Raw genomic sequence first — 13222 nt, 5'->3', positions numbered from 1 at the left:
CAGTTCCTATTTTCAACGGCTGTAACGTGCAGAGTGTTTGATGGGTACCCTGGGAAATCTAAATATATAAACACACACTAAAAATAGAAAGCCAAGTCAGAGCTGCTTGGGGGCTCTGCGGCTCATCCTCAGCCGGAGACGGGAAGTCGGGGGTAACACAGGAATTATTTTACAGAGACCTGGTGAAATCCAGCCACATTTGTTAAAAATACACTTAGAATATTGAAAATATGTGGCTATTTCTGCAGAGGATACACTAGCTCCCTCTCTTTTTTGACTGCCATGGCAACCCAACCCTCATCAAGGGTATAAATATATATTCGGCCAAATGCCTCTTCCAGCAGTTCAGGCACAACCAGCACAAGTCCGAACCCTCAAATATGTATCATATCAGACAAACCAACTGGGACACTCATTCTTTGGCACAAGACAAACATTAATTTTGACCCCTTACAGAGAGGGGAAATCATTGCCCTTCTAAAGGATGCAAGGCAAGGTGCTATAATTAGACTCCTTGTGAATAAACACAAGCCAGGAATCTGAATCCCGTCCAGAACAGCATTTCACTTTCACATTCCTTATGCAAGACACCTTGATTTCAGGTCTCCTGGACTTCTTTGGCAGCCTAGCACCTATTTCGGCAGCACACAACGGTGCAAGCAGATGGATTCCCTTGCACTGTTGCAAATCTATACAAGGAAGCGGTGAAACATTAGGTGTTCTGGCTTCACCAGAGCATGGAAACCTCACCACTTGCATGATTTAAACCTGGGCTGGGCAGAGCATTGAAGAACGCACTGAAGGGAAGGATTCAACCCGTGCAGAAGGAGGAACTAGAAAGGACCCTAGACATCTTTCCCACCTCTAGCTTGGGGTTATTAGACAAGTGGAAAGTGAGGTACTTTCATTTGTGCACTACAATTTCATCAACACTCCCCTTCACCTAGAAATACTATTAACAATTCTGTACTTATACCCAGAATACAGGATACCCAGCGTTTCTGGATTTTACCAATAAAAGCTGGTAAGACGACATCAAAGACTACGCCAGGAGAGGAAGGAAGATTGTGATTAAGACGCTGAGTCGGGCTCAGGAGATCTATGTTCAACTCCTGCCGCTGCCACAGACTCCAAGTGACTTTGGGCAAGTCACAGGCTCCCTGTGTCTCAGATCTGAAGAACAGGGACTGCGATGCTCTCTGCCGCCTACCCCTTTCGTGTCTTACGTATTTGAGCTGTAAGCTCTTTGGGGCAGGACCTGTCCTGCTATGCACAGGTGGTAAAGTACTAAGCCTCGATATTGCGGGGCCTCCGAGCACTCCTGGAACATGGCTATAAATCATTTCCCAGGTTGTGTTTAAATGAGCTCGGAGAATAACCCATTTTAGCTATTTAACATTATGTTTTCGTTTTTCAGCTTTCCCATTGGCTTATGTCCCCAAGTGTGCTGTTGAAAGGTTAAATATATTCAGCGACAGAGAAAGCAGGACGATGAAGTTTGCAACTTTTTCCTTTCTGTAGGTTAAGCAAGGGAGCTTTTTCTGAGCTGAAAATTGTAATGGGGAGTAGGGCTTTGGAGCTGTGCTCCAGCTCCAGGCAAAAACCTGCAGCTCCACTGCTCTGGAGCTGCTCCGCGTTCCAGCTCCGGGCTCCGCTCCAAAGCCCTGACGGGGAGTGGAAACTAGACTAAGATACCTTCAATGCTTCTCCCCCTCCAAACTGAACTGAAATGCAGCTTGTAGGGAACTCAAAGTTTATTTTATGCAAACACTGGATTTCAGAAAAGAAAAAATTATCAGTCAAAATCCAAAGGTATTTACCTCCATTTCCACGGCTTGCTTTTCTGGCAGGACAGACTAGGTCATCCAGGAATCCTAGTATCAGAGCCCCGGGCCCTTCATAAGGAAGTTCTACAGATAATATAGATGTTTATGGTGCACCCCCCTCTCCCCTTCCTGCTGGTCCCTGTCTGCCAGGATGATCACAAAAGCTAGAAATGGAAGACTGTCAGTGGATCACGCAGTCCAGGTCGGTCAATCACCACTTGTGTGAGAGAGGTGTATGCGTGTGTGTGTGTGTCACTTTTCCCCGTGTGTGGGGGATAGGGGTGTGTGTGTCACCTCTTCCCATGTGAGTGTGTGTGTGTGTGGGGGGGAAGTTGGGGGGCTGTCACCCCTCCCTGTGTGAACCCTAAAGCCTTAAAGATCAGAAGGTAAATAAAAAGAATCCAACTCCGCAGTATTTCTTTTTAACAGGGGCTCTGTCAACTTGATGTTAATTTGAACGTTTGTACTGCATAGTTCTAATTGATTGCCGGTGAACTTGCTTGCATACGAGTAATTTTACCAGTTTTCAGCACAGGGAAATAGGGTCACCCTATGCAAGCGAAGAAGGTTGAAAATCACTGCTCTAGGTCCTACAAGATAGCCGATCCCGAGTTCTGTCCCCAGCGGTTTCAACCAGTTTGGCTGAGATCGCGTGTCAGACGATCGAGCCCCCTGGCAGCTTGTCCTCACAGACTGAAGGAATCGCTAGGATCCTCTGCACCCCAGCTGCAGTTTCAAAAGTTCAATGCCTGACCCCTAAACAGGTGGGAGCTGCTGCTGGTTTTGCTTTCTAGGTCGAGAGAGTTTAAGGCCAGAAGGCACCATCTAGATCACGTAGTCTGACCTCCTGTGTATCCCAGGACACCAGCACCATCCTGCACCCGCACACTAAGCCCAACACAGAAATGGGGCTGAAGCGTTACAGCCCCCAGGAGACTCGACTGTTACGTGTAAGGACACGATTTCCCTCCGTGACTCCTTCGGCGTCAGCACTCGGGGCAGGAAATGGGCTTGGGCAACAGCAACACCTGTGCCTGAGGCACGCACGAGACATCTGCCTGTTATTTAGGGGCCCAAAGCTGGAGCTTCTGAGCGAGGAAGGGCAGAGGCCCCGATCAGTCCCCCCAGGATGCTCCGGGACAAGCCTGTGACAGAGGCTAGGACCAGAGAAGCCGTGGGCTCGATTTGGGCCTTCTGAGTGGACTCGTTATCCCAGAAGAGATGGAGTTTTGCTTTAGCTTTGAGAGACTGGTGAGGGAAACTGAGGCAGTGGCTGCAGTACTGTGGCAACAAGGCAAGGCCCTCTCACTCTAACCGAGTGCTGGTATAACCAGGTCAGCCGCTGACCAGCGACCTGCACTCCGGTCACATGCTACGCACAAGAGCCACAGGGCCACCCTTCCCGCTTGATTGTTCCCCACGAGGGCTGCATCCGGAGTCACACCAGTTACAGTCAGTGGAGACGCCCTGTCTAAGGAAGCAGGGACTCAGATGAAATGGGACACGATGCTGCCACTCCAGAGAGGCGCATCCTCGCCATGTGTTCATATAGCACCGCAGAGAGGAACGTTACATTACCGTGCGGCGGTGACAAAACATTGCAGCCATCCAAACAGTGCGGCAGCATTACACAGCCTTTGAAAGCAGAGAGCTTGGACCTGGGCCATTTATCATGACAACTAATCGTGTGCCGCTTCACAGCCCAGAAACTCAGATGCTGGGAGTGAGCAGCGTTCTTCCTGGGTTTGTCTTTTCCAGTTTGCTTTCATTGCTCTCGGGTTTTATTTAGAACACAGCGATGGCTAAAAGTAACCACTGAGAGAGACTGCACTCTGGCAAGTGCCTTTCTGTACGAAAGCAGCGCAGGAATGCACCGTGATGGGTATGGCTTCGCCACACACTCAGATCCCACGGGACAAGATGGGTTTTTCCCAATTTAGGGCATGGAGCAGCCAGCAAGGCTGGGGCTTTGGTCAGATAGGAACTGACGGGGGGAGTTCAGGGGGGACAGAGCTGGTCGTAACTCAACCCCTCTTCACTTTAATGTAGTCATGCATCACCCTCCTGAGCAGAGATGAGTGGTGCACTCAGTTCTATGGTTTGATTTCCCAGCCTTCTGTTCAAACACACTCAATACCCCCCCCCACACACCTTTCCCTGAAGCAGGGCTTCTCACAGAGGACGTGTGTAATGAGCTTCAGGGGTCAGTCGTGGGTCCACATTTTCATTAATGACTTGGCTAGTGGGTGGAAAGTAAGCTTATAAAATCTCCAGATGACTCCACGCTTGGAGGGGTTGCAAGCACTTTGGAGAGCAGGCTTACAATGCTAAACAACCTTGACAAATTGGAGAATTGGTCTGAATTCAGCAAGATGAAATTCAATAATGACAAGGAAAAATCATATGCGCAACTACAAAATGGGGAATAACTGGCGAGGTGATAGTACAGCACTGCTGGAAAACATCTGGGGGTTATACTGGATCACACACAGAATGAGAGTCAACAATGGCTGGTATCATTCTGGGCTGTGTTAACAGGAATGTTGTGTGTAAGACATGGGAGGTGATGGTCTCGCTGTATGCAGCACTGGCGAGGCCCCAGCTGCGTACTTTAGAAAGGTTGTAGACAAACTGGACAGAGACCAGAGGAGAGCAACAGAAATAATAAAAGGTTTAGAAAACCTGACCTGTGAGGAAAGGTTAAAAAAACCGGGCATGTTTAGTCCTGAGAAAAGAGACTGAGGAGGAATCTGATACAGTCCTCAAACATGTCAAGGGCTGTTATACGGAGGACGGTGATCAACTGTTCTCCATGTCCACTGAAGCAATGGGAGATTTAGGTTAGATGTTAGGGAAGTTAAGCTCTGGAACAGGCTCCAAGGGAGGTTGTGGAATTCCCGTCGTCACTGGAGGTTTTTGAGAACAGGTTGGACAAACACCTTTTCAGGGATGGTCTAGGGTTACCTGGTCCTGCCTCAGCGCTGGGGTTGGACTTGACGACCTCTCGAGGGCCCTTCCAGCCCTGCCTTTCTGTGATTTCCGCAGAGCTGGGAGTCACAGCACAGCAGCCTTGTGCCAGAGGGAGTCATTTCCTGGCTTCTCTTTGAAGCCGTTCTTGAAGATGCAAGGGTTGTAGCTGCTGCACTCAGCAGACCAGTCCTAATGCTGCACAAGCTGTAACCTATTTTCCATCAAAGAGAACCCCTGCCTGTCTCACAATCTGTCTGCCAGTCACCGCACAGCTCCCCAGACACCTCTGTGACGAACTGGGAATGTTCTTAATGTTTTCTCTGAATACTGTGTGGGTGCCTCAGTTTCCCCTATGCAGTTCTTAAGTATCTAGGTGGTGGGATAAGGGTGTATAGTTGCTGCAGAGCAAAGGGCCAGTGTACATAAATGCCTGACATTCTGTCTCCTAGCAACTGATGGCCTGGGCCCCACCTCTGCAAGGTACCAACTGAAGGTGTTGGAGACAAAGAGATCAGGTGACCTCCTGACCCGGAAAAGAGACAACGGCCAGAAAGGAGGGGCTGGAGGGGTTTTCAGTTTGGAGTTGGCTGGGCACTAGGAGTGAGGGCAGACGGGGGTGTCGAGCTCGCTGGGCCCCAGAATGGACCCGGCGGAGGGGTCCCGTTCACTGGACCGACAAGCCCTGTTTTAGACCGTGTTCCTGTCATCTAATAAACCTCTGTTTTATTGGCTGGCTAAGAATCACGTCTGACTGCGAAGTGGAGGTGCGTGCAGGACCTCTGGCTTCCCCAGGACCCCGCCTGGGCGGACTCGCTGCGGGAAGCGCACGGAGGGGCATATGCTAAATGCTCCAAGTAGACACCCAGGAGGTGAAGCCGTGTAAGCTTCTTGCCCTGAAGACGGTCTGCTCCGAGGGAGAGGAGGCTCCCCAAAGTCCTGACTGGCTTTGTGGGGAGCAGTTCCAGAGCATCGCCCGGGGACTCCGTGACAACCTCACATCTCAGTACAGATTCATCTCCAGGAGCCAAAGGAGCAGAGAAGCTCACTGCAGTCAGGCCCTAGAAGAGGGTCTGGGCGGACACACATCAAACTCTCTGTGGACAACGACCCTCCGAGAGCGAGCTGGTCTAAATGGTGACCGGCTGATCGCTCTCTCCTGCTCCCAGGCAATGCCTGGCCACCAGGGAGGGGTCTCCCACCTCCAAAACAAACTGCTCACAATTGCCCAAGTGCAACCATTTGTTTGCAGTCTCCTTTGGAGCACCAAGTAGTGGCAGGCCAGGGGCAATCTGGACATTAGGTCAGGCCCAACGGATCTGGGACAACTCCTGTGTTACTAATCCATAGGATGAAAGCCAACAGGATTCCTTTTGATTGCCACAGGATGAATGAAACTGAGAGTCAGAATCTCAGCCAAGCTGCAGGGAGCTATTCTTGGTTTTCTATCTGAAAAAAGCTGTATTTTCTTTCTTAAAAGATAACTATGGAAAAATAAACAAACTGTACAGACTGCTGTGCTGTTTGCCGTACAACACCAGTCCCCAAAATGCAGAAAGTGTACAGCAGCCAGCGGTAAATTACACCTTGCATTAAAGGACACAAAAGTGAGTGGAGGGACTAAGCCAGAGGCGCAGAATCAGGGAAATTCAGAGTTCATTTAGGCAGTATGCCATAACCATGTGCTGTGGAGAGAGCTCTTGCAATGTCTAGTGCACTAAGGCAGACAGAAGATAGAATTTCAGCCACAATGCAGAAGTTCCCCCTTTCGGCAGCGCTTTACTTTGTGCAGCATTTGGCAGTTTAATTTTCCTTTGGGGTGTTTTGACACTTGAGAAGGGCAGAAGGGGAAGAAGACAGAAGACAAAAAAGAACTAAGTGTCCACCAACAGTGGATCTTCCAGACCAATTACAGACCCTTGCAAATATGGGTTCCCAAGCAGATTGGCCAGATCCTTGGCCTTCACAGAGTTCAGGTGTCACCATCACAATGGTAATGATAAAACACCTTCCAAACTCTGTGATGGGCCAATGTCACTGGCAGCTGGGGGTATGTCCCCTCTATGTGGACAGAGACGTATCCATGTGAGTCCCACAGCTAATCCCCACACATGGCTGAAGACTCATTCTTCCCTCTCCTGCCTCCTGCCACCAGTAACAAGAGCGCAGGGTAAATGCACAGCTAGAACTTCTCACCTTATTCTGTTTTATAATTGCCATTTAGCTGTAAGAAAAGGCAGCGGTGCCACACAGTGCAGTCCTGGGAATGAGTGATACTTGAGTGTATGAAAGACTCATTATTCACTAAAGATCTGTAATAATCCCCTAGACATTAGCTGAATGACGCGTATTTAACCACGCACCAGCGCTGTTTGGGTTCCAGAATGGCTCACCCACGTACACAGTGGAAGGACAGGCTGGGGTGTAATTTCCAGCAGCTCACGTCTGCAAACACATTTTAAACATGAGCAAGCAAAGGGCCCCGTTGTATAACCCTCCTGCTGGGTTTGCACTTCATTCTTTCATGCAATCTCAGTTTTCCACCTGTCAATCAAGCTAAGCATTCTACACATACAAGCACCCTACTTACTGGTCCATGCATTACTGACACAGGCTGCACCCCAAACCCAGGCATCACCCCTCTTGTATGCTCTTACTAAGGGCTACTCATACCACTGGCCAATGCCCTGTTGCACAAGGAAACAAGTCTCCAACCAATGACTCCTCATAGCAACATCTCCCAACATCATCTCTGCTTCCTGCAAGCACTAAATTAGTGGGAAACCAAGCAGATAATGAGAAAGGAAAGTTAAAATAAATAGGGATTTAAGAAAATAACTCACTGGGGAAAAAAACACAAAGGAGAAAGTTATTCATTTCCTATCTGCATGTCCAAACCATGAATGTAGAGGACAACAAAAGCACAGACACTAGTGGTCAAAGAGGGTGGATCCACACAGGGCTGATTGTGGGATCTGTAGGAGTGGCAAAGGATTTTTCATGGCATTTCCAGAGAAATCTGATGCTCTGCAAAGCCTGCAGAGTGAGTCCTGCTATACCTTGGAATTCTCCACCCTCCTTGGCCAGCAGTTGACTGGCCACAGAATGGGATACAGTCTAGCCTGGCACATCTAAGTTCCTGGCTCCAATGCAGTAGGTTGGTTCAAAAGCTGTTATCAGACACCTAATCTGGGGTCTGCCCAGGCAAGATTTCAGAAGGTTGGAAGTGAAACCAAGAACAGCTTCAACAGAAGGCCGGAACTTTGGGAGTTATATTCTTTCTGCACGCACGCACACACACACACACACACTCCGGAAAGGGCCTTCCTTGGACTGAGTTAAAGATGGGACACGTCGTTCAGGGAAGGCAGAGTGGGGGCAGGGCTGTTCCTCGTTAGGATTTGGGAGGGTGGCAGGAGAACACAACCCATGGCAGCCCAGGTGAAAGATGCCGATTTTGTTCCTAATGTCCCTTTAGTGCTAAATTAACACTATGGCTCCACTGATTGCATGGCTCACAGAAAGGGCCAGTTTCATGCGTATCAGAGAAACACACATTTTTTAGTCTCCTTGCTCTCTGTCACGAAACTCCACTTATCATGCATTCATAACTTCACCTTTCCAAGGGGGCCAGCTACGGAGCCAACTGGACTATGCACATTCTATTAAAAAGGGAGTCTCCTATCAGTCCCCAGAAGGTTGATATGAGGTTCTGAACCTCTTAGCAAAGCGAAGTGCTTGTAACTCCCTGGGGGCAGCACTGACAAACCCTTTCAAACCGCAGATGTGGTGACGGGGGTCTTCAGTGCTGTCCTCAGCTGATGTAGGAAGGCAGCTCCTCTCGCGCTGCCGGCAGGACGCGCGCGAACTGTGAGACGTTTGGCTCGGTGAAAAATCACATCACTGGGAATCATTTTTCAGAAAGAAAAATCGAGAAAAATCAATAGTGGCTTTTCCGCCTTCTGCAGCAGCGACGTGAGAAGCGACACAAGAACTTGCTGTATCCTCCTAGCTTGGGAATAGACGCCAACACCCACCAGCCCGCTCTGGAAGCTGGAGAGGACTTACTAACTTGAACTGCAGCAGAGCAGGGGGAAGGAGGGGAGGTGTTTAATCCTGCTCTCCACTCTCGGGAGTCATGTCTTTGTTAGTAGCATTTATTTATATTTCCGTGGCACCCACAGGCCCCAAACGAGCCTGAGCAAAGACGGGCACTGCCCGGAGAGCTCAAAGGCTAGGATTATGGCAAGATGCCACAGGTGGTCAGACAGACAAACACGGGAGGGGCAGCTTCAAGGGAGCCACTCCAGCTTTACACCAGTGGAGTAACAGAAGAATCTGGCCCCAAGACATCAACAATAAGCTTAAAAGCATTCTGTTGCCGAACCTGACAGCTGGGCCAGGTGCCTCTCAGCGTATGGAACAGCGTCTGCATCACTCGCTCTCTCTCCTCACCGGATCTGAGGGCAGCCACTCCCCCCAAGACCGGCCAGGCGGGCGGGCGAGCTGCTGCACCGATCAGGTGCTAGGAAGCACTAAAAGCACAGCGGTCACTGCCGGCCAAAGGAAGCCTGCGTGCATTAGCTCTGCCAAGTTTGCCATCTTCAGCTGCTTCAAGCCAGAGATCCAGAATCCCCCGCTGAACATCACTTCCCCCGACTGCACGGCCAGCAGCTGCCGGGCCAGCAGGGCACAATGCAGAGGGCAGCAGGAGAAATCCCAGAGCAGGGGTCTGGCAATTATTTTACTAGGGCAACAAGACAAAGCCATCCATCCGGACCCAAGGAGGTGAGAACAGACAAGAACAAGCAGATCTTCTCATAAATGCTGCCTCCATTTCCAATATCCTTAAGTCAGAAAACCACCACCACCGGCATGCCCCATTTAAAAAAAATAAAATGCTTTTGCTCTCTGGCTGCTATAGTTATGGACATGTGACAGAGCTATAGTTATTCTGTAATGTATGGCCATTGCATTACCTGGGCTATATTAGTATTGATCGGCTACAGCTGCTGTTTTTGCAGATCTCATTAAATATTAAACTTAAATGATGCCAATATTATCCGCTGTGAAAACACACCCCAAAGAGGCTAACGAAACACAGCGACCATTTTAATTATTTAGGCAGTGCCATAACTGCCCTGGCGCTTTAACTCAAGAAGCGATGAAGAGAAACGACAGGCACAAAAGCTCTCCTCCGAATGAACAGAATGTCCTTTGCAACAATGCAACGTCACGGGCGACCTGAGTTCGGGCCCCTTGACCTGTGGGCCAGCAAGGGCAGCTGCCAAGCCCCAAGGAAGGGAGAGGTCCCGATCATTTTAGGCTGAGCTCTGGGCTGGTGGTGTCTTCCTCTCTCCGCAGCCGCTCTGAAAGAGACTGTCAAGAAATACCTTCTCGTGACGTGGGCATTTCTCCAGTAGCCCCTTAGGACACTTTGATTCTGCAGCCAGGAGTAATCAAACAGCTGAATGAGACTGCTCTCCTCTGTAAAGCACTTTGAGATGTACTGATGAAAGGATCTCTGTAAGAGCTGGTATTAGTGTTATAATAAAGCAGCTTATTCCCATCTTGATACATGCTGCAAACTGCCATATACACAAATGTGTTTCATGTGTGCCTAGAGAATAGAATAACCCTAAGGCTGCAACAGATTCCTCACAGTCATTTACTTTAAACTACTTCCAGTCCAGACAAAATAGCAGCTAAATAGTGCTGGGGTAGGCAGATATTAAGTTAGATCTAACTAAATTCACCAGGTGCAACCTCTTCTTTCTGTGGTTCACATGGGTCTGAATAAAGATACACAGTGTGTGGAAGCTGCCAAGAATACAAGCTTGCCTTTTGTTTGTTAGTTTGGTTTTGGAGGGGAAGGCCCAGAAAAAGAGTAGAAAGAAATATTTAAAAATGACAGGCTTTTAAGAAACAAATGTTACTTATTTCAAACATAGAGGTGGAGAGGAGGCCTTCTTTCCTGCATGTGGCTGCTAACCAAAACTGCCGAAGCTCTGATGTGTTTTAATGCAGTGCCCAGCATTGCAGCAGCATCAGGGCACTGGAACAATTCAGAGACATCACAGCCTCTCAACCAGAGGCAACCAGTTCACGTCTCTACAGAGCCAAATCCTGCATCCCTGCAGTGTTCATGCTCCCACTGCGGGGAAAAGGATCTGAAGATTTTCACCCATATGCCTGCTCTGAAATGTAATTAACAGGCTGACTAAGCCAACACAAAGGTGAATCCAAGTGATTTTAGAGTATAGACCATTAAGAGCTTTTACAAAAGCCCATTTTCACTTGCAACAGATTATTGCATGCTTCAGAAGGGTCCCTATTTTCAGCTCTAGTCAGGGGAGGGAAACCCATTCTCAACACCACCATTGTAACCAGCACACGCAGGGAGCCTCATCTCATCCTCACCTGTCCACGAGTGTGAGATGTCACCTACGCTGCAAGAGGAATTCAATGTGCACACTAGATAAGTGGCGAGTCCTTGCTGGCTGAGGAGCACACTAGCTGTAGGAAAGTCTTGTCAGAACCAAAGCTTAGGCTGACATTCATTTTTCAGGTTGGGTGGTCTAAACTGCAATCTACACTGCAGAGGTGCTGTGAATATGCTGACTACAGCAAGAATAGCTGCAGGCTTGTATCTGATTACCGGAGCATTTAACGATGGAGATACACACAGGAGTTTATGGCAGGATGTTCATTTGTGCACACATCGCACTAAGATTATCGGTGGCATGTATTCTTGTAATCTGTACCACCTGCCTCATGGGCTGTGTTTACTTGTGGCAGACTCTGCGTCTCTTGGGTCAGAGCAAAGGCTACCACACACCTCTGAGTCCTTGTTTCTACCCTGGAATCCTTGCTGGAGCCTGGACATTGCCTCTGGGCAAGGCCAACACCAGACAAGCATCGTGGAAGTTTTTGTGAGTCTAGCGGGACAATTCCTGGAATCACAGGAGTTACAGACGGAAATGACCTATTAGATCTTCCAGTCCATCTCTGCAAATACAAGACTCTTCCCTATTGTACCTCTTCTAGTGTTTCCTCTAGTTTTACGTTCACCAAGTGGCAGTACTTTTACCCCTTCCACTGCAAAGTTATTGGCATCAGTAATGTTGGGCCCCCCTTTGCACAGTGCTTTGAGATCTACAGGGGAAACAGATTCATAGTCTAATCAAGGCCAGAAGGGACTACTAGAATCATCCAGTCTGATCTCCTGCAGAACACAGGCAGTGATTTCACCCAGTTACCTGGTGTTGAGCCCAATAATTGAACATGCGATACAAGTATTATTCATATGTTGTTCCGCAGACCAAGAGAGCTCACTGCTATTAATATTCGTAAACACCCTCCTTCCTCACACCAGTAATTCCTCTACCTCCTCGGTGGACTATCACACCTCACTTGGATTTATCTTCAGCTATATTTACTCTATACTCCTCAGCCAAGCCCCTCGCCCGAGTATGTCTGAGCTGCCACCGGTTTGCCAATATTTCCCAGCAACGCGATGCCCAGAACTGACCCCTGGGCTAGATGTGAGTGCACCAGAGCAACACAGAGCAACCATTGGCTCCTTCCTCCATGCCAGGCTGTCTCTTCACATGCAGCCCCCGGTAACCTGGCCTGCTTGGCAGCCACCCCACAGCACAAACTCCTGTCTCACTGCTCGCCTGCCATCACCCCAACGGTGCGCGCAGCATTTCTGCTTTCCAGCACAAATGTTCCAATTACTCCCCACTGCATTCCTCTCTCCTCCCCATGTTCAGCTCACTTCACTGGATAGGTTTTTAATCTTTCCATGCCCCATTTTTTATTTCTCTGTCCTCAAGGATATTCTCAAATGCTCCCAATTAATATCATTGGTACATTTCATTAAGATGCTGTTCACCCTCTTCTAGATCATTCATGAAAATGTTAAACAAGACCACACCTAGCACTGATTTCTATAGCACTAGATAGCTCCCCCCAATTCAATACATCGCCAATTAGCATTGCTCTTTGTTGGTGGCCTTTTAGTCCGTTTTCAATCCACTGGAGTGTGTTATGTGATGAACAGAGCAATATCTGGATTATAAAACAAACAGAACCACATTTAAATGCCTAATTTGTTTACCTCCCACCCTGCTTCCCAAACAATAAACCTTTACATTGTACAGTTATTAAGGGAAATCTGAGTTGCTGTTATTTGGCTCCAATGTGTTAAGTCCTTGAGGGAGGAGTAATGAGAGGAAATCAGTACAGCGAAGTTTTAAGGCAAGAATGAGGCTGTAAAAGAATCACCCATGGAAATGATAGAAACCCCATTGCCTGAATCCTTTAATGCTAGACCAGACCATAGCTAGACTGTGTAAAAGAGGGCAGTACAGTGCAATGGGAGGAGGACAGTCTAAAAAGGCCTTTTTAGCATCTAACTTTTCCAG

The sequence above is a fragment of the Terrapene carolina genome, unplaced genomic scaffold (assembly GCF_002925995.2).
Source record: "Terrapene carolina triunguis isolate 2854851 unplaced genomic scaffold, T_m_triunguis-2.0 Scaffold714, whole genome shotgun sequence".
In the NCBI taxonomy this organism is placed as follows: Eukaryota; Metazoa; Chordata; order Testudines; family Emydidae; genus Terrapene; species Terrapene triunguis.
The sequence above is the reverse complement of the archived record's forward strand: the minus strand, read 5'-3'. Positions refer to the sequence as shown.